This window comes from Vicugna pacos, chromosome 25 (genome assembly GCF_048564905.1).
Source record: "Vicugna pacos chromosome 25, VicPac4, whole genome shotgun sequence".
Classification (NCBI taxonomy): Eukaryota; Metazoa; Chordata; class Mammalia; order Artiodactyla; family Camelidae; genus Vicugna; species Vicugna pacos.
This window is the reverse complement of record NC_133011.1, coordinates 519,222-544,618: the sequence shown is the minus strand read 5'-3', so window position 1 is coordinate 544,618 and position 25,397 is coordinate 519,222. Positions and strand designations below refer to the sequence as shown.

The 25,397-nt window shown below is 40.3% G+C and overlaps 1 long non-coding RNA gene and 1 pseudogene across 2 annotated transcripts in view; both read left to right on the top strand.

The window, feature by feature from the left end:
* The window catches only part of LOC140689221 (uncharacterized), a 213,626-nt gene extending 202,766 nt beyond the window's left edge, over positions 1-10,860 (top strand). The window contains exons 3-5 of the long non-coding RNA XR_012064100.1: positions 7,077-7,176; positions 8,154-8,271; positions 9,337-10,860. This is a non-coding gene — a long non-coding RNA (uncharacterized lncRNA). The remainder of the gene's footprint in view (positions 1-7,076; positions 7,177-8,153; positions 8,272-9,336) is intronic.
* Positions 10,861-15,586: 4,726 nt separating this feature from the next.
* On the top strand, positions 15,587-20,386 carry LOC102541709 (protein O-GlcNAcase pseudogene; annotated as a pseudogene). The gene has a single exon (XR_012064096.1). The product of XR_012064096.1 is annotated as a protein O-GlcNAcase pseudogene (transcript).
* The last annotated feature ends 5,011 nt before the right edge of the window (positions 20,387-25,397 follow it).

Genomic DNA, 25,397 nt, shown 5'->3' with positions numbered 1-25,397 from the left:
AAAGAAATATGCTCATCTGATTTCAGATTCCTGTTACAATGCCCTCTCTCCAGTTCTGATTGATATCTATTCCCCTCTCATTGTCTCACTATACCAGAAGCCAAGTCTCTGCAAATCCATCCCATGTCCCAAACCTACTCTTTGTACCCAGCACCACCCACCTCTCCTACCTTCTGCAGGATGTGATCCCCAACTTCAGAAGGACCAAACTCAAGTGCCTCCTGAGGTTGCCTGGTAACATTAATAATGGCTAACATTTATCCATCCCTGCCTAGGTACTAAGTACTGTTCTATGTCTTTTAGTTGTATTAGTTCATTCAATTCTCAACACAACCCTATGAAGCAGGCACTGTTGTTATTACACCTTGCCAGAGAGGAAACAGAGGCATGTGGAAGATAAGTAACTTGCCAAAGACACACACTTAAGAAATGGAGCCAGTCTTGTAAGGTAGGCAATATGATGGTTGTTTAGAAGCAATTCCAGCCTTCTAATTATTCAAGGAATCCAAAAATTCATATTTTATAAAAAATCTTCTAATTTGTTTGACTACTGACTACTTCATGTTTAAGTTACTCTGTATAAGCCAAACCGAATAGGTATATTAATCAGATTTAGCCCTCTGGGTACCAGTTTGCAAACTCTGCTTAGCTATTTGGAATTTGGCACTTTGAGTTGATCTTTTTCACAAAATACAGTATCATTGTCACAAAGGACTGGTATTGGAGTCTCTAACTTTTGGAAAAGATGAGATTAGTCAGGAAGAGTGATCTAGTGGGATCATTTTAGTTGCTATAAACCACCTGGAGCAATTGCTTCTAATATAAGCAGCCAATTGGATATTGCACATTGATGAAATATTTGGTCACAGAGATTGATCCTGGCTTATAAATCCCTAGGTTCTTAGTAATGGAACAAGATTAAGTATTCTTCACTAGTTATAAATCTAGTCTCTACATTATATTGCTGGACAAAACACTGTATATTTTATAATACACTATTTTATTCTGATTGAAAAAAGTAATACATACTGTTCATTTTTTTAAATGTGAAAAATATGAAAATCAGTTAAGAAAATCTTTCCTAATCCTCATGCTCAGAGATAATATCAACATTTAGGTATGTTTCCTTTCAGTTTTATTTTCTAGACATAGAACAATTTTTTTTTTCTTATTTTTTTTTAATTGAAGTATAGTCAATTACAATGTGTCAATCTCTGGTGTACAGCTTAATGTCCCAGTCACACATACACATACATATATTAATTTTCATACACTTTTTCAGTAAAAGTTATTGCAAGACACTGTTTATAGGCCCCTGTGCTATACAGAAGAAATTTGGTTTTTTATTAATTTTCATATATAATAGTTAATATTTGCAAATCTCGAACTCCCAAACTTATCCCTTCCCACCCCCATTCCCCACCCCTGATAACCATAAGACTGTTTACTATACACATAGAATAATTCTTACACATAGATCTTAAAAGTATTTGAAGCTCTTAAAGAATTTGATGGTAATATGACATAGACTCAAATTGAAAAAGCTCAATTCTGCCTAGTTCAAAGCTACTTAAAGTGATTTTCAGGTTTTCACATTTGTATAGTATAAGCATTTTCAGATTGCTTCAGGTGGCATTTTTTCCCATCTTCTCCCTTCCTTTTTTCACTTTCCTAACATTGCTTTTTAAAATCAAATTAATTTTTTATCTATATTTTTAAGTTGCAACAAAGTTTGTAAGCTTCTCTTGAGATTTTCTTGACAACCATAAGTTATATTTGTGGTTATGCAAAGTAAAAGTAATTCAGAAAGAGTCCAGGACTGGAAATCCTACCCATGAGATATAATAAAATTTGTTTGAGTGAAGACTATTTTGCAGTGCATAAAAGCACTTCTAGAGAGTAAAGCACTTAATGGAGCTCTATTAATCCTCTCAGGCCACCTGAATAGTCCAAGTATTGGTGAGGCAATAACTAGTCTACTAAATATGACCTTAGCAGCCTAAGATATCATACAGCTCTGTAGTAAATGTTGTTTTTGTTACCTTAATCCATTTTCCTCTTTCTCCTCCCTAAGAGGACCCTAATTTTTCATCAGACATCCACCTGATCAAATAATCCTATTTTTCTAAGCCAATCTCCTGTTGACTAGTACTGATCTAGAGATAGGTGTGAGACTTACTGATCTACAGATAGGTGTGATAGAGATTGGTGGCCCAATCAGATGGACGGGCATATTTTATTCCATGGCTCTCACTCCCGCTGTACCCAAAGGAAGGAGTACCCCAGATAGCTGCTAGCAATGAAATTGTGACCAAGAATGAAGTTGCGTTAGGCAAAAGTGGAAGCAGAGGACAACAGTGAATATATGTACAGAGTCTGGGTCCTTGGGATTCCCTGGAGCCTCAGAACATACTGCACCTGAACCTGTCCGACTATGGACTCCCAGCTCTGCAAAATAATACTTTTCCTTATTGTTTTAGTCCATTTTGCATCAGTACTTTCTGTTACTTTCAGCCAAAGCATCCTATGTGGTACAAGCTCTACAGAGCTCAGTTTCTTTCCAAGCTTCAAGGTGCTATAACTGGTTCTAGATTACTCAGAATTTAAATGGACCAAAACTGTCCTCTGTTTGCTATTAGTATTTAAAAAGCAAATCATGATAAAGAGCATACAAAGAATTTAGTTTTAATTAACTCATCATGAACAGAGTGAATTTTACAACAGGGTAGATTATAGCTCAGTAAACTTGACTTAAAAAATAAAATAAATTTCAAAACCTCCAACAAAAAATTTCTGTCCCTTAGGTTTCCATTTAAGTACACAGTAACAGCCTCAGTTTCGCTGTCTCTCAGTTCTGCCATCCTTAGAACATTTGGCTCAGCCTCTGGAGCTGAGGACAGACCTGTACTCCCCAAAGCAAGGGAAATGGAACAAACCAAGGCTCTGCTACGGTGAAGGGAGCAGGGAGGAATGGCTTTTACATAGTCATGGGAGGGTGTATACCACAGTCAATCTTGAGTTTATTGTGCATTCATTCCAAGAAGTCTTCTCTGTTTACATCTCCAGGAACATTGAATATAATTATATGAGGACTATCATTGCCATCAGGCAAAAATCTCAAAACACATATTAGAAATTCAGGAAGTAAGGCACTTAAAAGAGGAATGGTTTAAAATCATGGACTCTCAGAAAATCACATCCACTTGTTACATATCAAAGAGGTAACATATCAATCTTAGCGTCACCTAAAATACTGCAGTCTTTTTAAATGAAAGTTAATATTAATTTCATGACTCCTTTCAAATCTTTGTTTAACCATTTCAAAGGTCCATCCTTCTTTGGATGAGATTAATTAGTAAATCAATTAATTAGCATTTGTAACCCCCTAAAACACCCAGAGCATAGGCAAAATCTTATTTATTTAACTAAAATGACTTTGAAAATCAACTGCACTTCAATAAAAATCTTATTTATTTAGATTAGTATATAAATTAAGATTAAATCTGCAAAAAACATGGTCAAATCTGAAAAATGTGATGCTGAATGAAAGAAGTCTGACAAAAGAGAGTAGATTCTATCTGAATCCAATCTTTGAAGTTCAAGGACAGACAAAATTAATTTACAAGGATAGTAATCAGAGCAGTGGAGGGGCAGGGGAGACTGACTGCAGAGGGACAAAGGAGCTTTCTGTGAAGATGCAAATATTCTGTGTTTTATCTTAGGTAGTGGTTAATGGGTGTAAATGATCATCAGAAGTCTTCCAAACTCAACACTGAAGATCTCTGCATTTTAATTGATGTTAATTATATTTCAATTAAAAACATTAAAAATTAAAAATAAGTGTACATGCTAAGGAACTACCTAAATAGCCATCAAGAGGTGACACAAATTATAGCACATACAGACACTGAAATAATATACAGCTCTACTACTATATATAAAATAGGTAAATAACAAGTTTTTCTTCTCTAGCACAGGGAACTATACTGAAAATCTTGTAGTAACCTATAATGAGAAAGAATATAAAAATGAATATCTGTGTGTATACGTAGGACTGAAATATTACACTGTACACCAAAAATTGACACAACATTGTAAACTGACTATACTTCAATTTAAAAAAGAATGCAAGAAAAAAATAATATGCAGCTTTAAAAAGAATGAAGTAGAGGGGGAGGGTATAGCTTAGTGGTAGAGTGCAAGCCTAGCATGTAAGAGGTCCTGGGTTCAATCCCCAGCACCTCCACTAAATAAATAAATAAATCGAATTACCTTCCCGACCAAACAAAAACAAAAACAGAAAACAAACAAACAAAAAGAGTGAAGTAAATCTAGTGAGATATGATGATCTCCAAGATAAATCTTCAAGTTAGCGAAAGATCTGGACTAGTACATAGGCTCTGTCATTTGTGTATGTTTGTACATGCATAGAACTAACTCTGGAGGGACACATAAGGCACCAGTAATGGCGGTGGTCTCCAGGGAGAGAAGCAGTCCGGTGAAAGCGGGTACGTGCAGTGAAAGAGGGCAGGGGGTGGCCAATTTTCACTGTATATATATTTCTGGATGAAGAAATCAACATGAATGTATTGTTTGAGGGGTGCAGTTTAGTTATAATCACAGGGGTTTAAATTACTGATACTTAACCACTGTTGGATGTCATAATAACTCTTGGGTAGCGGCAGCCAGATGTAAGACAGATATGCTGGATTGTCTGTTGAGTTGTGCTCATGTCAGCCCTGCCACCGGATTTGATTACTACCATGTCCAGAGCTGAAGGAAGTTTTTCTTCACTATTTGCTGGGTGGTATAAATATTATTTCAGATAAGTTACTGGCCTCCTGGTAACCCCTCCTGGTTCATTTTCTGGAGTGAACAGCTAACTCTGTTGCTGCTGGATCAGGGTATGTCTTCATAAGGACTCACTTCACTGTATATTTTCAAGCTATTAAAATACGTTACAACATAACTATATATTGCCCACTTAAATAAATCAATTGCGTGAAAAAGACTAAAGATACAGAGCGAGAGTTAAGAAGATGCCAAAGCTACTTACAGTAATTGAGATGATCCAGACACTAGTGTGGAGTGAACCTTATCCACTTGGCCTGCCAATCAGCCTTCCTCAAAACTGACACACCACCTGTCCATCTACACCACTCAACTGGTACCTACTGTATCACCCTTGAGGTTTTTATTCACTTTCTCTATACATATGGTTTATCTTCATGGTTAGATTGTAAGTAACCTTGAGAGTAAGTACCTTGTCTTACACTTTTAGGGGGGACCTACCCAGTCCTTACAAATGGCTGGCGGCTAAATCAATATTCAATCATTAAAGTAAGTAAGTAATTACTAATTGTGACAGTTCTGTTTATCTCAATACCTAAAGTCATTGTTAATCATCATGAGACAATGATGACCCCAAAGGGGCTCCAACCAGTTGAGATACTTTTCGATTTTTGCTTTCGTATTTCAGTATTACATTGGTGTGACTCATTTAGAACAAAATGCACTGTCTCCAAAATTTGTAAGTAAAATATGTGTAAATCAAATTCTACTTTAAATGTTCCAGGAGCTCATTATTTTTAATCATTTACCTTTGCTGGAGTTTTTAAAATAGATATAATACTCCCATCAGTAACATTGCAATATTTTTGTGATATGAATAATCACAGTATAATTAACCTGTCTATGTCATATATTTCCCAAGGCAACCCTCAGCTGTGCTTGGATTAACATCAAAATGACTTTTTTTTCTTGAGTCCTACGCTTAAAACCTAACTTACTCTCCCTTTTTACTTTTATTATTGAAGGAGGGTGAATGCAATTATTAAAAGGGAAAGGCGACAGGATAATAAAAGACAAAGGCATAATCCTAGAATATTGGGGAAATGGAGGCCGGGGAGCCTTGGATAACAATGAGGAGAAGAGAAAGACCATCCCTGGGAGCAAAGAGGTCACTTGTCAGCAAGCAGTGGAGGCAGGTGGGCTGGGTAGGCTGGGGACGGGAGGCAAGGAAAGATGTGACACTAAACAAGCTCTTGAATCTAAGGGTTGAAATAAGGGGCAAATAGATGTTTCAGAGTCAGGCTGGCTCAGAGCTGAGCTAATTGTTTACTTCTGAATATTGAAAGGGAATCTTGAACTGGAGGTTTTTCTCAAATAGGTAGAAAACCACACTGGTCCCATGGATGTGGAGTACCCATGTGCAGTGTCTCTGCTCAGAACACATACAACACATAGGCGGTGGCTCTTCAGTGACTCTGCTTTTGTTTCTTGCTTGTTTACTGCTCGTGGACATTGCAGAACTGTTCTGAAGCACCGGGACAAACCATTTCCTAGACCCCTGCGACTGCTTCTAAGAAAGTAGCCTCCCCAGGATGGCGCCCGCCTCTACCTCACAAGGCCGGTCCACCTCCACCTTGCTCTCTGGTACTGATGCAGGACCCGGGGAGATGGAGAGGAAGGCTTGACGGCATTTTTTTTAGTTTGTTCATTGTCTTCGCTCGCTGGAACGTCAGCTCCGTGTGGGCAGAACTGCTGCTTTACACACTACTGCATATGTCCCCAGCACCTAACACAGTGCCTGGCACAGAGTGGGCCCTCTGAATAGTTGTCAAATAAATGAATGAATTGGTTGCAGGCCTACCTTTTTGCTTTCTGGTAGGAAAGGCAGGTTTCAGGGAATGAAAAGAGTATCAATTACCGAGCTGAGTCCTTTACATAAGACCTCTCAGTGTTGGGGGCTGACCTATGCCAATTTGGTCATTCAATGGTCAGTGGTTATTCTGGTAAGAATTAGTCTCCTCTGGCCTCCGATGCAGATAAAAGCCATCAATTCCCTCTCCTCCTATCTCCTCCAACAGACTACTCAGTAAGACAGTATGTTTCAATGAAAGTATATCCTAGACCAGCCTCTTGGTAAAGTATAAACACTGATTGGCCACCAGGCACAAAAACAGCCACACGGCTGTCCTCAGGCCTTCTGACTGCACCTTGTGTGGGAAGCTCACTTGTAGTCTTTCTGTAGGATTCTGACCGATGGATTAACCAACCTTCCAAATGCATCTCAGGGCAGAGCCCTCTGTGAACAGAGAGGCAAACACGGGACCAAGCAGAGCTCAGGATGGAGATGCAGCTCGGAAAACACCAGGGCTCTTCCTCTTCCTTCAGGTAAGGACAGCGGGTCCTGTGAAACTTTCTAGCCAAACCCATATCCTAACACTCGGTAGAGCCAATGGAAGAAAGAAAAGCTGTGGTACAACCTTATACCAGTTTCTGAGCCTTCTGGTGTGTAGATTCTTAATGATACTTGAAATGCTTAAACAACCACTTCCGAGATGTGGGCTCTGGATTAGTTTCTTTAAAACGCTAAATAACCACCCCCCTCCCCATTCCCTCGCTCCCCCCTATGCACCCACATTTACACATACACATGGGTTTATTCTGCAGCGCTGTACTACATAAACCATTCAATTCCCCAAACCTTTCTGGAGGGAAAGTAAGAAGAACATAAAGTGCTTATTACATGCTCAGCCATGTTCAAGGCGCCGTACACGTTTAACCTCCACAACAACACCACTACTGCTACCCTGATTTTACAGATGAGGAAGCTGAAGCCCAAAGAAGGAATGCGTCCAAGCTCATGCTGCTGATAAGCGGTCAGGGCCAAGTTCAAACTTGCTGCAGAGTTTCAGAGCCCTCACTCTTAACCACTATATTCTGCTGCAATTCCTTCTGACAATAAGAATTATTGGAATATTACAGGTGTTCCGAGTCACCAACATTTCCTTATCCTTTTTATGCTTTGAAGGCAAATATTCAGGGAGGCAAAGGTGTTAGTTGACAATCGCTGTGGAAGTTTCAGGCTGTGATCTGCAGTTGGAGCAAATTCATGTGTGCAAGGTGCACGGATGCTGACTCCAGAATTATAAAAATATCCTATAGATCACGTTATCTTTTTCCTCCCCAATGGCAAGTTGATTTTTGAACCTCCAAGGAAGAGATAATATTCTTACAATTCCTTTACCACATTTTAAAATAAAACATAACCATGAAAACCTCAGATCTGCTAAATTTAGTGGCTAAAATGTTAATATTCGGTATATTTGGAAAGTAACAACTCTAAGGCAGCTTTCTAACTCTTTCAGGCTGAAATTAGCTACCAGAAAACATCACTAAGACTGTTCCAGTGACTCATGACTGCTGAGGAGATAAGAACGTGGGCTCTGGATTCAGCCAGACTGGCTTGGAAGCCCATCACTAAATGTATGTCTTAGTGCTACTTCACCTCTAAGCCTCAGCGCCTCGTTTATAAAATGGGAGTAATGGGTATATGTGTACCTAGCCCCTAACAGAATGGTCATTATTCTGGGGGATTGGGATTTAGTTGAGGCTCCTAAGGACAAACAGCCTCCAAGTCACAAAAGAAAGAAGCATTGTTCTGACTTCCCAAATTGCTCTTCCTGGAAAGCCACTCATCTTGCTTACAGTCTATATATTTTGAGAACTCTGGTTATTGGTATATAATCACTCAACTTGGCTGGGTTGGAGGCTGGTGTATGCCCCCAAGCAAGTCCTGTGTCACCTGTTTTCTGTAATCAAATGGGACAAGCCAACCTCAGGTTGTTCTCTTCGGTTGACCCTCCCATCTCGTGTGAAGATGTCATGTTAAAAAGCTAAAGGGTTGCTTCGTGGGAATATGAAGTAAATTTCCAGTTCCAGAGGCAGAACTAGGATCAAAGGTGGGAATTTTCCAGGTACAGATATGGACTTAATGGAATAGTAAGTAGTGATCTCCCTGTCACTGGAAGCATTCAAGGAAGCTTAGTTATTATAGGCCAAGACTGGTGGAGAGAATATTCTTACTTTATGTAGAACATGGGACTGGATGATAATGATACAAAGAGTAATAAAAATCATGGCTTTCGTATATTGAAGTGCTACATGCTTCACATATTTTCATTTATTTAATCCTCATAGAAATCTTTCCAATTTTATAGTAGTATCCCTTTCGCACATTACAAAACCAAAGCTCAGAGAAGTTACATTATTTACCAACTCTCATACAGGTGGAATAATTAACACTGGGATTTGAATCCAGACATATGCTATTATTTTACAATTTCAGATATGTAATATCTACTCATTATAAAGTCACCCAGTGAGAACAATGAGGCTGTTTAATGACAATAGAACAATGACATCTGAAGTGGTGAGCAACAGACATCATCTAATACCTGCCTTGGCGTTCATGTTATATTTCTATTTTGTTTTCAGTGTGTATTATTGTAAACGGTGTGGTGTTTTCACTGTCCTTTTTGATATCTCCAGATACTCTTCAGTTGGACTAATTCAGAAGCTGGAAAAAGGTCAGGACATTTTGTTTGAAGTCTCAATCATTAACAGTATCTAACAACCACATGCCTGCCTTATCATAACACAGAAGTCAGACGAGAAGTACACAAAGCTCACAGAAACTGCTACAACAATCTACGATATGATATAATCACCACAGGGCAGTTACTCACTCAACAAATTCTCTGAGAGGCGGTGGAACACACTTGTTAGGAACTTAGGCTTCGACGCCACGTAGCTCGGCGCCACCAACACTAACTACAAAACTGACCCCAAGCAGAATTCTTAAGCAATTTCAGCCTCAGCTTTACAAACGAGAATCATCGAGAACCAGCCAAGCCAATCTGGTTGTTGACAGTTACCGAGTTCTTTTGAGAAGACAGAGGAAACCTCCAACAGGGAGAAGCAGATTCCTCCCACGGCACCCTGGACATAGAAAGTACCTTACAGCTCCAAGTTCTGCAACATACAAGCACTTACCATGTAGCCATTTGGTCTTAGTTTACGAAAGGTCAGGGAAGTGCTAACTCTCTGTCCTTTCAGACACTTTGAAAGCAGCTTGTCTGCAAGTTTCACTTCAGGCAGGTGCTGAAGTATCCTGACAGCCTCGCTCAGCTAACAGCCTGCTCAGTCGGGTGACGTAAACCTCCACTAAATGCTACACTCAGAACAAGTCAGAATCCTAATATTATTCGAACGGTGTAGGCTATTGGGCTAGCTTGATTCTTTCCTCTTCATTCAAGGGCAGGGGTGTCTATTCATTACTTCTAGTCAGTCCACTCATCCTTCAGCACTATTCATTTCTCCAATGAAATGTCATTTCTCACATCCATTATGCTAATTAGAAACCTTCCGGTGTTGATCAGGAATAATGATAGTGGAGCCTCAGTTTTGGAGTAGAGTCTTTAAAATGCTAACTCCCTGGATTGTATATTTTCATTTAGGGAACTACAAATGTTAACTAACGCCCTGAGGATAGAGATTAAAGTTAATACGCACTACGTTGAAGAATTTTAAAGCAAATTACAGATAATATAACAGTGGTAAAAATCCCTCCACAGGAATGTTTGTGAGAATTCATAGTAGTTAATATATATGGAATGCTTACACTGTGCCAAGTACTGGACTCAATAGTTTATGTGCATCTTCTCATTTAATCATCATAGAAACACTGTGAGAAAGACATTAAATGACTTATGAAGAAATAATCAAATAAATAGTCAAATATTTATTTATCTGTTAGTTAAATAGTTATTAGTCAATTGGCTACTAGTTAGCATTATTCCTAGTACAGCATATGAATATAATAAGTGGTAACTATTCTTATGTTGCAGGTCTGATTATTGTGTTAACCTACAGCACACATTATTTCATCAATGGTCTCTGATGTGTTAAATTTGGTGTATCAAATATTTGGAGTTATGTGTAATTTTTTTAAAGTCATAGCTTTTCAGCTTTTTAAATGTTTACTAATATTTTTAAAATGAAGCTTAACTGAAACCTTCATGGCGTCCCTGAAGCATTTCCCTCTCTCAGACCCTGGTTTGATGGCATTGGTCTGTGACGAGCCACCTTCCGGGGTTCAGCTTTCTATTAAGAATCCGTGATTCTATTAACACTAAGGGAAAAAATCTAAGATCTACTGAAGCTCAACTTTCCAACCCAGAAACAAACTTCAGCTACTCTTTATTTCAAATTCCAACCCACATAAAGACCATGATGAATAGGTGGAATCCTTATGGTTGTCACTCACATTTTCCTTCTTATTGAATAAACATGATTATTTGCAGTCTACTAGTCATCCCTCTCTTTCATTCTGTCTTTCTTTCTATGCTTTGTGGGTAGAGCACATTAGAGCAATTTCATGAAGTTGCTTGACCTATACTTTTCAGGCAGTCATGTGCTCCTGACTCACAAGGCGAGCCAAAGCAGCAGGATGAGAAGGACGCCCCTTGCCACAGGGCTTCTCATTACAGATCAGAAGCTTCCGGACTTGAGGCCAGTGCTCTGAGTAGCCTCCTGATGGTCTGTGTTGTCTTCTCTTCATTCTTTTCCTGGAACAGGAAGTCATAACTCTTCCCTTCTCGAATCAGAGTGAGCCACTAAAGAAACAGGAATGAGTGAAGCCAGTAGAAGTAACTTCCTTCAGGGAACTGTAGACATCAGTGTAAAAAGGAAAAAAAAAATAATAACTTCAAAAAAGCCCCAGAATGTGCACTTTCCTGAAAGTAGAAACATGTGACACAATTTTTAAAAGGTCTTGGCTTTATGGCTGGGTCTCTGGAGGGAATTAAAAGCTAAAAGGCATGGACATCATGACAAATTGTGACTGGATACAGAAGACACAGAGACAGAAAAATGCTGAAGGCAACTAGCGCATCCAAAAAGAAAAGCTAATTCAAAACCAGAGATATAATTACCTAGATTAAAGAGCAAGTGCCCTTCTTAAATTTTCAGAGGAAGGTTATAAAAATCACTTCATTTAAAATTAAGTGTACCTTCTGATGTGAAAATATACAAGCCCTGAAGCCAAAAAAGTAAGATAATTAATTTTAGATCAAATTTTGAATGAAGGGGAATATGTTTCATCTGTTTGTCAAAGTTGCAAACATTAACAAGAGATTAATGACCCCTAAACCCAATGAAGTCATTACCAAACTAATAAAGACAATAGCCAAGATCCACAGTTAGTCCCCCCAAAGATGGAAAAGACTATATTAGCTAAATGATGTCAGATGATAGATTAAAAAGCAGAAAAAAACCAAAAACCAAAAAACAAAAAAATCACTCTCATTAATGGAGAAATTAAGAAAACTGCTACCGACATCTGCCATTTTCTGTCACCTCAGGCCATCTCTGAGCCCCCTCTTGTCTACTGATTGCCTTACTTCGATTACAAGGCACTGAGGCAGGATGTGTCTTGTGTCTCCACTCCGTGTTGAGCATTTCCTTAGCATTAAATGGAGTATTGTCTGTGGTTCATTAGTTCATTCATCTTGCAAATGATTACTAAATGCATATTGAGAGCAAAGCATTGATTTGAGTTTGCTAGTTATACAAAGATTAAAAGGTAGGACCCCCTGCCCTCTGAGGAGTTAACAGTCCCGGGAGGGACACACACATAACAGTAATTACAATGTAATATACATACATACATAAAAATAATTGCAACGCAGAGGGCCTTTGAAAAGGTGTAATGGGAGGCAAGGGAAGTGGGCTGATGTCTGCCCGGGGAGGAGGTGGAGCTTCAGCTGAGCGTTAATGGTTGACAGAGGTTTGCTGTGAAGACTGCCGTGAACTGCCCCAAGTCCATTGGATTATAGGTAAACTTGCAATTCAATTTGCTGAAAAATTCCTGCTGAAAAATTTGAGGCTTTCTTTACTTCCACAGTCTTACTACTACTATGAAAGCAAGCCTCAAAAAAAATCTGTCAAACACACATTTCTGAATAAATACTCCTTAAGGAAGCACAAAGCAGTTCCTGCTGGTCGGGTGAATGAAGTGGCAGCTCTCTATTCCTTTAGGTGCTTTGTGGGCTCTGACCACCATGTGCAAGAGAGTTTCAGCTTAGCCAGAATGGCAGAACTACATTCCAGAGGCAGTATGCCATTAGCCGTAGAGTTGGCATCAGACAACCGTAAGTCTTCCTAAACCAATGACTGGACTTGGGACCATTTAGGAATTCAACTTCAAGTGCCATCCTTGCAAATACAAGCTATAGGCCTCCTAATTCTTACACCCTGTGCACACTAGAGTGGAAAGTGTCTCAAAAGTATTGTAGCTGCTCCATGTTTGTTTAACATCTTTCATTTCACCCATGAAAGTCCATTTTAAATATTCATCTTGCTGTTTAACAGGCCATCAGTTTCCCCAAGGGAAAAAAAAATGCTGGACATTCATGATGCAAATTTTCAGAGCTTCAAGTATTGATCAAGATCTCGCTAACAGGAGAACTTGTGGTAAACTCTCGAGGGCTGTGCTATCCAATATGGTAGCCAGGAGCCACATGTGGCTGTGGAGTGCTTCAGCTAGGCCAAGTGAGGTGCTCTTTAAGCGTAAGATACATTAGAGCTGGAAGACTTAGTGCTCCCCCAAAAAGGAGCAGACCCCGGTCCTTGTCTTACCCGAAAGACAAGTTTACAGATGGGAGATGGAGTGCATTGTGTATCGAAAGATTTTGAAGAATTTATTTAGGAAAAGAAAAGTACACTTCCAGAAACGGGAGGCGGGCTGATCCAAGGAAGGGAAAGCGGTGGTCTTTGTTTGCCCTTTCTCTTATGCTGTACCGGGGCTTAGAGATGGTCTTTGGATTGATTGACGGCTCTTGCCCCTGGAATGCTTGTTTCCTTTGCGCACGTCCTTACCCATGCTGTACACAGAAAAACCCATGGAGGGGCCAAAACTGCAATGTTAATTATATAACAATGAGCACTGGGTCCTGTCGGGTCAAGTTCTTCTCTCTACCGAGCAGTTGCAGCTGTTGGTTCTAACCCATTTTTTGCTGACACTCATTTAGAAGAAGTGAAGTCCCTTTATGCTGGAGGCGGGCATAATGCCATCTTCTGGACCATCCTCCCTCATCTGCCCAGTCCCCTACTTCTATAATTACCTAATATTAGTACAACCCCCACAAAAAAATTAAATAAAATATCTCATTAATAATTTTATATGTCAAAATAATATCACATATATTGGGTTAAATCAAACATTCCAAAAATTCATTTCAGCCTCTTTCTTAGCATTTAAAAAGTGGCTGTTAGCAAAGTTAATGTTAAGTATGTGGCTTACGTTACATTTCTGTCGGACAGAACTGCTGCAGGGTACAGAAGATGGAATTCCAAATGAGAATACTTGCTGGTTTTCCCGGGACTGTGCATTTCTGGTGAAAATGCCAACAGCCTGAGGTACAGTTGTATGTAACTTAACGGAAGGGGCATGTCCCTAAAATCAAACTGTATATGCTAAAGTGTTTCAAAGTCGATCTATTTGCTTGCTTATTGATTGCCTAATGAGACAGATGAAGTCTGTACTGATATGGGGATTTATATTCTCTCTAGAGTAGTCAGAAAGGGAAGAAATAAATAACAAACAAACAAAAACAACAACAAAACCCCCAGAAAACCAGAAGGGCTTGTGGAGAGAGTTAAAATGGTGTGAAGTAAAGAGTAAGTGGACGGCTACTTTAAATTGGATACTCAGAGAAGACCTCTCTGAGGAGATGCCATTTAAAGTCATATCTGACTGGCACAGAGGGTTTCAGACCTGCAAAGGTGGGGATGGGCAGAGTTGGGGGAGGGGGTTCAAGCCGAGGAAACAGCTAATTGGCCTCAGTGACACCACACTCTCTCAGTTTTTTTGTTGGAATTCCCCGATTCTTCTCCCCTTTTGTGGCTGTCTCCTTCTCCACTCAAATGTGGGGTGAGCTTGGCCTGAGGAGACAGCAGATAAAGCATATAGATAGTATTAGGACCATGGCATACAGTGCGATACCCTGGGGAGAGAACACAGGAGGAGGGACCCAGCCTCCAGCCCTGGAGAGCTCCTACCTTTAGAGGCTGAGTGGAGAAGGAGACAGCCACAAAAGGGGGGATGAATCAGGAAATTCCAACAAAAAACTGAGAGAGCGTGGCGTCACTGAGGCCAAGAGCTGAGGCTGTCTCAAGAGGAGCAAGTAGTTGTGCAGAAAGTATATTCCTGAAAGGTCAGGTGACTTCTGAACGCTACCACTTGGAGGCCATCGGGCATTTTACAAAAGCAGTCTCTGCTGGGTCCTGGGGGTGGAATCCATCACGAATAGGTTGAGGAGAGAATGGAGGCAATAAGTGGAGATGAAAAGTCTAGTCAGGCGGATAAACAGGAAGCGGGCGGTAGAGGCAGTGGCAGAGGAGATCTAGGGGCTTCGGGTGAAGGCAGCGGAAGAACTAGGATTATTGGAAGGGCAGCAGAGGCCGACTGAGAACGAAAAAAGGCGCCTTGGCCATCTACCTCTAGGCAACGGGAGATCGCGGCCTCGCTCTCCGCTCGGATTTCCGGATCCCTAGCTTAGACTGAAGCAGCGGCTGACAAAGGGCTCGCGCCGGTGCCACCGCCCTTCTCATCAGGGCATTCGGGTCCCTGCGGAGAGGGAGGGGCAAGGGCAGAGGGGGAGGGGGAGGAATAGGAGGGGGGCGCGCTTGGAGCCGAGGCCCTCTCTAGGGCTCCGGGCCTGCAGCCCAACAGACGGACGGAGGCCGAGGAGGACCTGCAGAGGTGGCGGCGGCCGGGGTCAGGAGGATGGTGCAGAAAGAGAGCCAGGCGGCGCTGGAGGAGCGGGAGGGCGAGCTCAGCTCCAACCCTGCCGCCTCCGCGGGGGCATCGTTGGAGCCGCCGGCAGCTCCGGCCCCCGGAGAAGACAACCCATCCGGGGCCGGGGGAGCAGCGGTGGCCGGGGCGGCAGGAGGGGCTCAGAGGTTCCTATGTGGCGTGGTGGAAGGATTTTATGGAAGACCATGGGTTATGGAACAGAGAAAAGAACTCTTTAGAAGGCTCCAGAAATGGGAACTAAATACATATTTGTATGCTCCAAAAGATGACTACAAACATAGGATGTTTTGCCGAGAGATGTATTCAGTGGAAGAAGCTGAGCAACTTATGACTCTCATCTCTGCTGCACGGGAATATGAGATAGAGTTCATCTATGCTATCTCACCTGGATTGGATATTACCTTTTCTAACCCCAAGGAAGTATCTACCTTAAAACGCAAACTGGATCAGGTTTCTCAGTTTGGGTGCAGGTCATTTGCTTTCTTTTTGATGATATTGACCATAATATGTGTGCAGCTGACAAAGAGGTATTCAGTTCTTTTGCGCATGCCCAGGTCTCCATCACAAATGAAATTTATCAGTATCTAGGAGAGCCAGAAACGTTCCTCTTCTGTCCCACAGAATATTGTGGCACTTTCTGTTATCCAAATGTGTCTCAGTCTCCTTACTTAAGGACTGTGGGTGAAAAGCTGCTACCTGGAATTGAGGTGCTTTGGACAGGTCCCAAAGTTGTATCTAAAGAAATTCCAGTAGAGTCCATTGAAGAGGTTTCTAAGATTATTAAGAGAGCTCCGGTAATCTGGGATAACATTCATGCTAATGATTATGACCAGAAGAGACTATTTCTGGGCCCATACAAAGGAAGATCCACAGAACTCATCCCATGGTTAAAAGGAGTCCTGGCTAATCCAAATTGTGAATTTGAAGCCAACTATGTTGCTATCCATACCCTTGCCACTTGGTACAAATCAAACATGAATGGAGTGAGAAAAGATGTCGTAATGACTGACAGTGAAGACAGTACAGTATCCATCCAGATAAAGTTAGAAAATGAAGGCAGTGATGAAGATATTGAAACTGATGTACTCTATAGTCCACAGATGGCTCTAAAGTTAGCTTTAACAGAATGGCTGCAGGAGTTTGGCGTACCTCATCAGTACAGCAGTAGGCAAGTTGCACACAGTGGCTCTAAAGCAAGTGTAGTTGATGGGACTCCTCTAGTTGCAGCACCTTCTTTAAATGCCACAACTGTAGTTACAACAGTTTACCAGGAGCCCATTATGAGCCAAGGAGCAGCCTTGAGTGGTGAGCCTACAGCTCTGACCAAGGAAGAAGAAAAGAAACAGCCCAGATGAGGAATCCATGGACATGGTAGTGGAAAAACAGGAAGAAACAGACCACAAGAATGACAATCAAATACTGACTGAAATTGTCAAAGCTAAGATGGCAGAGGAATTGAAACCAATGGACACTGATAAAGAGAGCATAGCTGAATCAAAATCCCCAGAGATGTCTATGCAGGAAGATTGCATTAGTGATATTGCCCCTATGCAGACTGATGAACAGACAAACAAGGAGGAGTTTGTGCCTGGTCCAAATGAAAAGCCTTTGTACACTGCAGAACCGGTGACTTTGGAGGATTTACAATTACTTGCTGACCTATTCTACCTTCCTTATGAACGTGGACCCAAAGGAGCACAGATGTTAAGGGAGTTCCAGTGGCTTCGAGCGAATAGCAGTGTTGTTAGCGTCAATTGCAAAGGGAAAGACTCTGAAAAAATTGAAGAATGGCGGTCACGAGCAGCCAAGTTTGAAGAGATGTGTGGACTAGTGATGGGAATGTTCACTCGGCTCTCCAGTTGTGCCAACAGGACAATCCTTTATGACATGTACTCCTATGTTTGGGATATCAAGAGTATAATGTCTATGGTGAAGTCTTTTGTACAGTGGTTAGGGTGTCGTAGTCATTCTTCAGCACAGTTCTTAATTGGAGACCAAGAAACCTGGGCCTTTAGAGGTGGTCTAGCAGGAGAGTTCCAGCGTTTGCTGCCAATTGATGGGACAAATGACCTCTTTTTTCAACCACCCCCACTGACTCCTACCTCCAAAGTTTATACTATCAGACCATATTTTCCTAAAGATGAGGCTTCTGTGTACAAGATTTGCAGAGAAATGTATGACGATGGAGTGGGTTTACCTTTTCAAAGTCAGCCTGACCTTATTGGAGACAAGTTAGTAGGAGGGTTGCTTTCCCTCAGCCTGGATTACTGTTTTGTCCTAGAAGATGAAGATGGCATATGTGGTTATGCCCTGGGCACTGTAGATGTGACTCCCTTCATTAGAAAATGTAAAATTTCCTGGATTCCCTTCATGCAGGAGAAGTATACCAAGCCAAATGGTGACAAAGAACTCTCTGAGGCTGAGAAAATAATGTTGAGTTTCCATGAAGAGCAGGAAGTGTTGCCAGAAACTTTCCTTGCCAACTTCCCTTCTCTGATAAGGATGGATATTCACAAAAAAGTAACTGACCCAAGCGTAGCCAAAAGCATGATGGCTTGTCTCCTTTCTTCACTGAAGGCTAATGGCTCCCGAGGGGCTTTCTGTGAAGTGAGACCGGATGATAAAAGAATTTTGGAATTTTACAGCAAGTTAGGCTGTTTTGAAATTGCAAAAATGGAAGGATTTCCAAAGGATGTGGTTATACTTGGTCGGAGCCTGTGACATTTGTTGGCACTATGAACTGTCGGAAAGTCTCTTAACTTCACCTGGTGTGTGGTGGTTGGGGTCTTCATACAGTTCAGCCTCTGGAGCAGCAACAAATCAGCTGATGGGGATTGGAAACAAAGAAGACTATATAAAACTCACCCATCGTACTTTGAGACTACTCACTGGCTGGAAGAAGATAGTATTGCTGCAAATCCTGTGTGAAAGAGATCTGGGCCTCCTTATTGGGTCTTGTGTTAGGTGCCAAGACCTCTTATATGGGCTTTAGGGAAGGGTTCTTCAATAAATGTAGTCAGCACTGTTTTCTGCATCCAGTATGGTTGCATTTCTCACCTAAGAGTAATCAAAATCATTTGTCATCCTCCTTGGCTTATTGAATGAAATGTATCTCATTCTCGGGGTCATGGCAAAGATGAGAAAGATTTGGTTTCAGAGGCTTCAGGGTGGAGATTCCAAGTGGGATGGTTATGGCATAGTAAGCTGAATAAATGATTTCAATTTGGGCAGTTTTTCTGCTTTTTGTAAAGCCATGGCCAATCGTCTTTGTAGTGACCATTGGTTCAGGCATGTTGTGCTTTGTAGGGACAAATGTGCAGTTGTTTGTGGCAAAAGCCTAAAAGTGACAAACTTGTAAAAAATTTTTTGTATATAAACTAGCTGTAACCTGACTATCCTTTGTGTTTACTGTTTTTGTAATTTTCCTTTTGAAAATGAAAGGGTGTGGTTCAGGATGGCACTTTGAATAATGTTAAATCAGTGGAAGGTGGATTTTCTTTACTTTTGTCTTCATTTTTTTAAGAAGTTTTATTACTTTTGAAGTGCCTCCCACCTAGGGCTAGGCCATGACCACTTTGGGTACGAGAGCCTAACTTCCATAGGACTCAATCTGTTGGAAAGTACAGTCACTTCTGGAAATTAACCTCAATGCAGGTCAGCATGTGAAATGTTAGTTTAGACATCTGGCAAGTAGGGTTCAGGGACTGATTGATCTCATTTGCCCTCAGGTCAGATGTCCTTTAATTTCAAGACCTGTTACTACTGGTTTTATTAAATCAGTCTTTAGTTCTTGCATGTTTGTATCTAATTTTTTGAAAGAATGAGCACACTTTAACCAATGACTTATGGTTAACTTTTTTTCTTTAACCACAGTTACCGAAAGCTTTGTTGATTTTAATTTAGATTTGGTGTTTTTAAGGGTTCTGAGCTTGAGACTAGAAGGTAATCTCTGCAGGATTCATTTTTTTAATCATGGCTGGCTGACTTCTCCAGATTCCTAACAGTATATTGTTATCTTGCTTCCCTGCAGTTTTGTATCAGCTGTTTTAACTTTGAGCTGAGAGGGGAGCATCAAGGAAAAGGAAACTTGAAAGATTTTCCTTCCTAGATTTCCATCCGTACGGGTTTTGAAAAGAGAATCTTTTAAAGCAGTACCCAGTGCTACCAGGTGACTTTGAACCAAGGCCTGTGAATGTGCATTGAATGGGTGAGGTGAAGGAAGACCTCTTTATATTCAGTTTAGAAATCTTTAACTGATAGCAGGATATGTATGGTATGCTGGACAACTGGAACCTAGCTGGCATTTTCAAGGACTTAGGTGAAGGGAAGATCTTTGCAAGATACTATTTAAAATGGCTTAATGTCATTTGATTTTCTCTAAGTACATTTTGTACATGAGTGGACAATTTCTAGCATTTTATCTGGAGAATTTCATGGTCAACCTCTTATGGAATCAGGATTTTTAGCAAGTTTGTTTGTGGCTTTATCTTGGCTTTTAATTATCAGTTTGGCTGGTCTTCTGGTCACAGAGCTAACTATGAAACAGATTTCCAGGCCTCTAGGATCGTAAAGTGCTATGCTATCTTCTCTATGGTTATGAATATTTATTAAGATTGGGATGACATTTCATTGATTGTTTATTAGATCACAGCTCAGTTCCTGTAGAAAACGAACTGTAAAACTATCTGAAGACCATTGCAAGAGGCAAAATAAAACTTGAAGTGAAAAAAAAAAAAAAGAAAAGTCTAGTCAGCCCTTTTAAGCAGTTTTTCTGTGATGGGAGAGAGCCATGCTGGTCTGAGGAACAGTAGAGATGGCTGGATGCAGGTAACACTGGGCGTGCCACTGCTGACAGAAGGAAGGAGCAAAAGTGGATGGACTAGGTCACATGGCAGAGGGCATCTTCTGCTATGATGGAGTGGAGGGAGACTACGGAGGATATTGAGCAGAGGGGCATAGTGATCAGATATGGGTAGAAAGGGGAGAAGGAGGAAACACGGTAGGGGGTTTGGATTATAAGAGGCAGGGGTCTTCCATGTACATTCCCCCCATCATTGGGTTTGACAGATCTCATGGAGCGTTCTCAAGGAAAGTTGTAAGGAGAGTTAGTGGCCAAAACATCCTTAGTAGATACAAGCCAATTCATCAAAAACCAGTTTACTTGAAGTCAATTCACCAAAATTCCATTGGCCAAATGAAATTCACCTAATTTGCCAAATTTTTCAGTTAATCAAAAAGTGTAAATGGAATCCAAGGAAAGCTAATCCACTGACAGTCAAACTGCTAAAATTAGACTACGGAACGGCCAGCTCACCAAATTATCAATTCAACAACAGCTCTACATTATAAAGTTTACAGCACATGTGGAAAAATGGGCAAAGCATGCGGATAGGCAGTTCATAGAAGGAAAAGCCCTACTGGCCACAGAGCGTGCCAAGAGATGTCCAACCTCACTGATAATCAAAGCAATGCAAATTTTGAAAAACACTGAGATTCTATTTTACATACATCAGGATGACTAATGCTGTACAGGAAGATAATACCAAATATTAGCAAGTGACACAAGTTGGTATCTTCAATAGCAAACTCCCAGCTTAAGCTTAGCAAGCAAGACATTTACTGGGAAGGACCTGTGGAGGAGGGCGGGGAGGAGACAGGAGATATCAGCTGTGTCGCTGTCACAAAGAAAGACTCAGCCAGCCCCACGGGGAGCACTGAGGCTGGGGTCACCCCTCATTGCTGACCCAACAGAGGTAAAGGAATGAGTCATTTCTATGCCCTCAATTGGATGACCACTCAGGGGTGGTTTTTTCCAGCTGAGAACATTCCTGAAGGGGCTGAAGGCCAAAGGACTGTCTTCCAGCACTATTCCCAGTAGCTGGAGGACCCCGTTCCTCATCCCTGAGGTGGGGTCTGAGAGTTAGGCAAGTGTAGCACTAGTTGTCTTCTTTATTTTTAGATATTAAAATTTGGTTCATCGTGGATTTTTTTATATTAACTTAGCTCATTAAAAATATTGCATCACAATTTTATGTTAAATAGTGCTGCTGTGTACATTGGGGTGCGGGTATCTTTTCGAATCAGAGTTTTTGTCTTTTCCAGATATATGCCCAGGAGTAGGGTTGCTGGATCATATTTTAGCTCTATTTCTAGTTTTTTAAGGAACCTTCTTACTGTTTCCCATAGTGGCTGCACTAATTTGTATTCCCACCAACAGTGTAGGGGGGTTTCATTTTCACCACACCTTCTCCAGCATTTATTATTTGTAGACTTTTTGATAATAGCCATTCTGACCAGTTTGAGGTGATATTTCCTTATGGTTTTGATTTGCGTTTCTCCATAATTAGTGACGTTGAGTAACATTCCATGTGCCTCTTGGCCATCTGTATGTCTTCTTTGGAGAAACTACATTAGCGAAGACATGGAAACAACCCAAATGCCTATACGTAGAGAGAGAGAGAGAATATTATTCAGCCATAGAAAAAATTTGCCATTTGTAGCAACATGGATGGACCTAGAGGAGATTATACTTAGTGGAGTAAGTCAGACAGAAAAAAAAAAAAAGAAAGAAAGAGAAGGACAGATATTATATGGTATCACTTACATGTGGAATCTAAAAAATAATACAAATGAATCTGTAAACAAAACAAACATATTCACAGACATAGAAAAACAAACTTATGGTTACCAAAGGGGAAAAGGATGAGGAGAGATAAATTAGGAGTTTAGGGTTAACATGTACAAACTACTATTCATGAAACAGATAAGCAACAAAGATTTACTGTATAACATAGTAACACAGGGAACTGTATTTAATATCTTGTAATAATCTATAATGGAAAATAACTTGGAAAATATGTATAATTATAATAATTATATACAGTTATAAATATAGTAATTGTATATATAATTATATATAATTTTAATTATGTATATATTTTATACATATATAACTGAATCACTTTGCTGCACACCTAAAATAAACACAATATTGTAAATTAACTATATTTCAATAAAAATATTATGTTATTACTGAGTTTGTTGGCACTCCCTTAAATTTTGCCTCCATCTCCCTGCCCTGCCTCCAATGGTTGTTTAAACCAGTTAGTCATTCAGGGAAACAAGCTAGCAGTACTTAGTGACGTTACATGCCCATATGCTCTGTGATACAGCGATCAGCCTCCTGCGTGTGCACTCCACAAAACTCATCTCATTCCTCAGTAAGGGCACGTGTGTAAGGACATGCATCAGGAAATTGTTTATGGTAGCGGACAGCTGGAGACACCCTATACCTAGGGTATGAGGAGTAAAATGGCCCAGGGAGGAGGGTGTAGCTCAGTGGTAGAATGCAAACCAAGCATGCACGAGGTCCTGGGTTCAATCCCCCATACCTCCATTAAAAAATAAATAAATAAATAAACCTAATTACCTCCCCCTCAAAAAAAAAACCCCCCAAAATAAAATAAAATGGGCTGAATGCATCCTATGGAATACAAAGCAACTGTTGGAGGCAATGAACTGAGTATACAAAGATCAACATGGACAGATCTTTAAAACAGAGTAAGAAATAGAAGGATATTTACAGCACCATTCTATGTGTGAAAACTAAAAGCAAACATACAAAACACTAGTTAGGATCCACGTGTTTAAATAAATTTTGTTTGTTTGTTTGTTTTTTAAATGGAGGTACAGGGGATTGAACCCAGGAACTGGTGATGCTAAGTGTGTGCTCTACCACTGAGCTATTACCCTCCCCTCTCCACACATTTTAAGGACATAGAACAAACACATTACAGCAAGTCCTCACAGAGGCAGGGAATGAGAGTGGAGATTGGAGATGAAGGGGGAATATATAAAACACAATAAAACCTGAGAAGGACCTTGTATGGGTCAATGATGACAATATTCTATGAAGGAGAATGATTAGCTCACTCTACTATGCTGTAAGGGCCAAAATTTAAAAATATATAATTAACTTTTAAATTTTACTGGCAAATTATGCTATGTGAAATGGTTTCAAATGCCTTTAAGGATTGTCAGCTTGTAGTTAGAGCTGCTGTGCGGACTTGGTTTTCAGTGTGCCACAGCTTGTTCACCCCGACTGTTTTGCAACAGATTTGTCAATCCAACTCAAAATGAATTTCAATTTTGCGTGTGACTCACATTTCAGACACTAATCCCTTCTCAAGTGCTTGATATAGAGGCAAAATATTTATCTGAACTAGCTGGTTTACAAATCTGTGCATTAAGAGACGTACAAAAGGCAATGAACTGAAAGACAAGGTATCAGAATAGAGAAACCTGTTCTACCATTCATGAAACTCTTGTCATCCAAAATACATGAAATCTAATTTGAAATACCAATGAAATTCTCATTCCCCATAGTCATTGACCCAAAATGGAGAAAAATCTGGAATACACTGTATTTTGGTCACAGATGTACAGTGAGACTAAACCAAGTTTAAAAAGTAAACCAAGGTAAAACTTCAAATCCATCAACTGATATTTCATGAAAATATTTTAAACCTGTTAACAATAATTCCATCCAAAAAATTCATGTACACATCATGAACAAGTAAAAGAAATAGGTACATTGATAAACAAGGCAAGTTTATTTGAAAATCTGGCTCATCATGTGGAGATTTGCTCTTCAGTGAACTGACCTGGAACACAAGGGACTAATGAATCATTTCCTCTTCCCTCTTCAAGTCTGCTTTTGACATTCATCAGAACTGTGGGTGCCAGGATTGAAATGCTGGGGGGCGGGATTGGGGGAGGGGCTGTGAGATTGGCCCCAGATCATTGGAGGAAGCAAACATTTGGGCTCATTGAATTCATTCTTTGACAAGCACCTAGCTATCTAGGGCCAGTTTCTTGTCCTTTCTTATTCTGAGTCCCCTCAGAGGGCACCACTGGGAGTGGCTGCAGAGGCTGGGCTGCAGGCTTGTCCTCACTGGGCGGTGGTGGCAGCTGCTGATGACTTGATGGCTTCAGCATTCTTATTTATTCATATGGTTTGCCGTATTTTTTCGTTCACAGTACTCATTCCCTTAATTCTCATTTTAATTTTCCTGTCCTCTTTGACATGTTCTATTCCTGTTTTCTTCTTAAAAATGTAAGTTATTCATATTTGTTCTGCACTCTCTAACTGCATATTTTCTTAACTGCATTCAGCACTCCCCACATTCAACTCTCATCTATATAATCTCAGTACCTTCAGTCACTCTCTTTCTCCTAATCATAATTCTTCTATTTCAATAACCTATGGGCTCAACAAAATTGGTAAATTCAGTTTTTTAAAGGATCATACGGTCAACTCTTTCCTTCCCATTTCTGTGCGTATTAATGTATGCTGCAGACTCCTTTTATCTCACAAACACAAATTTCAAAACAGAATTTCTATTTCTCATTTTCCTAGGTTTAAACTATGATGTTTTAATTTTCCCATTTGAAATCTTTACTGGTAAAGTTACTCCAATAGAAATATACATACCTGTCATTCTGACATTTAAAATGAACCCTCTAAGACATGACTCATCACTCAGGCAAAAACGGTTTCATTCTTCACGGGAGTGTTATACTAGATTGCTCTTAGGACACTTCGAACCATAAAAATATTTTAATTATCCTCACTAATTAATTTAATAAAACTTGGGGTTGTTTAGTACATACTTGGCTTCATGACATGTGTGGGAATGCATAAAGATAAATTAATCTGTCAGGCCATTGTGCT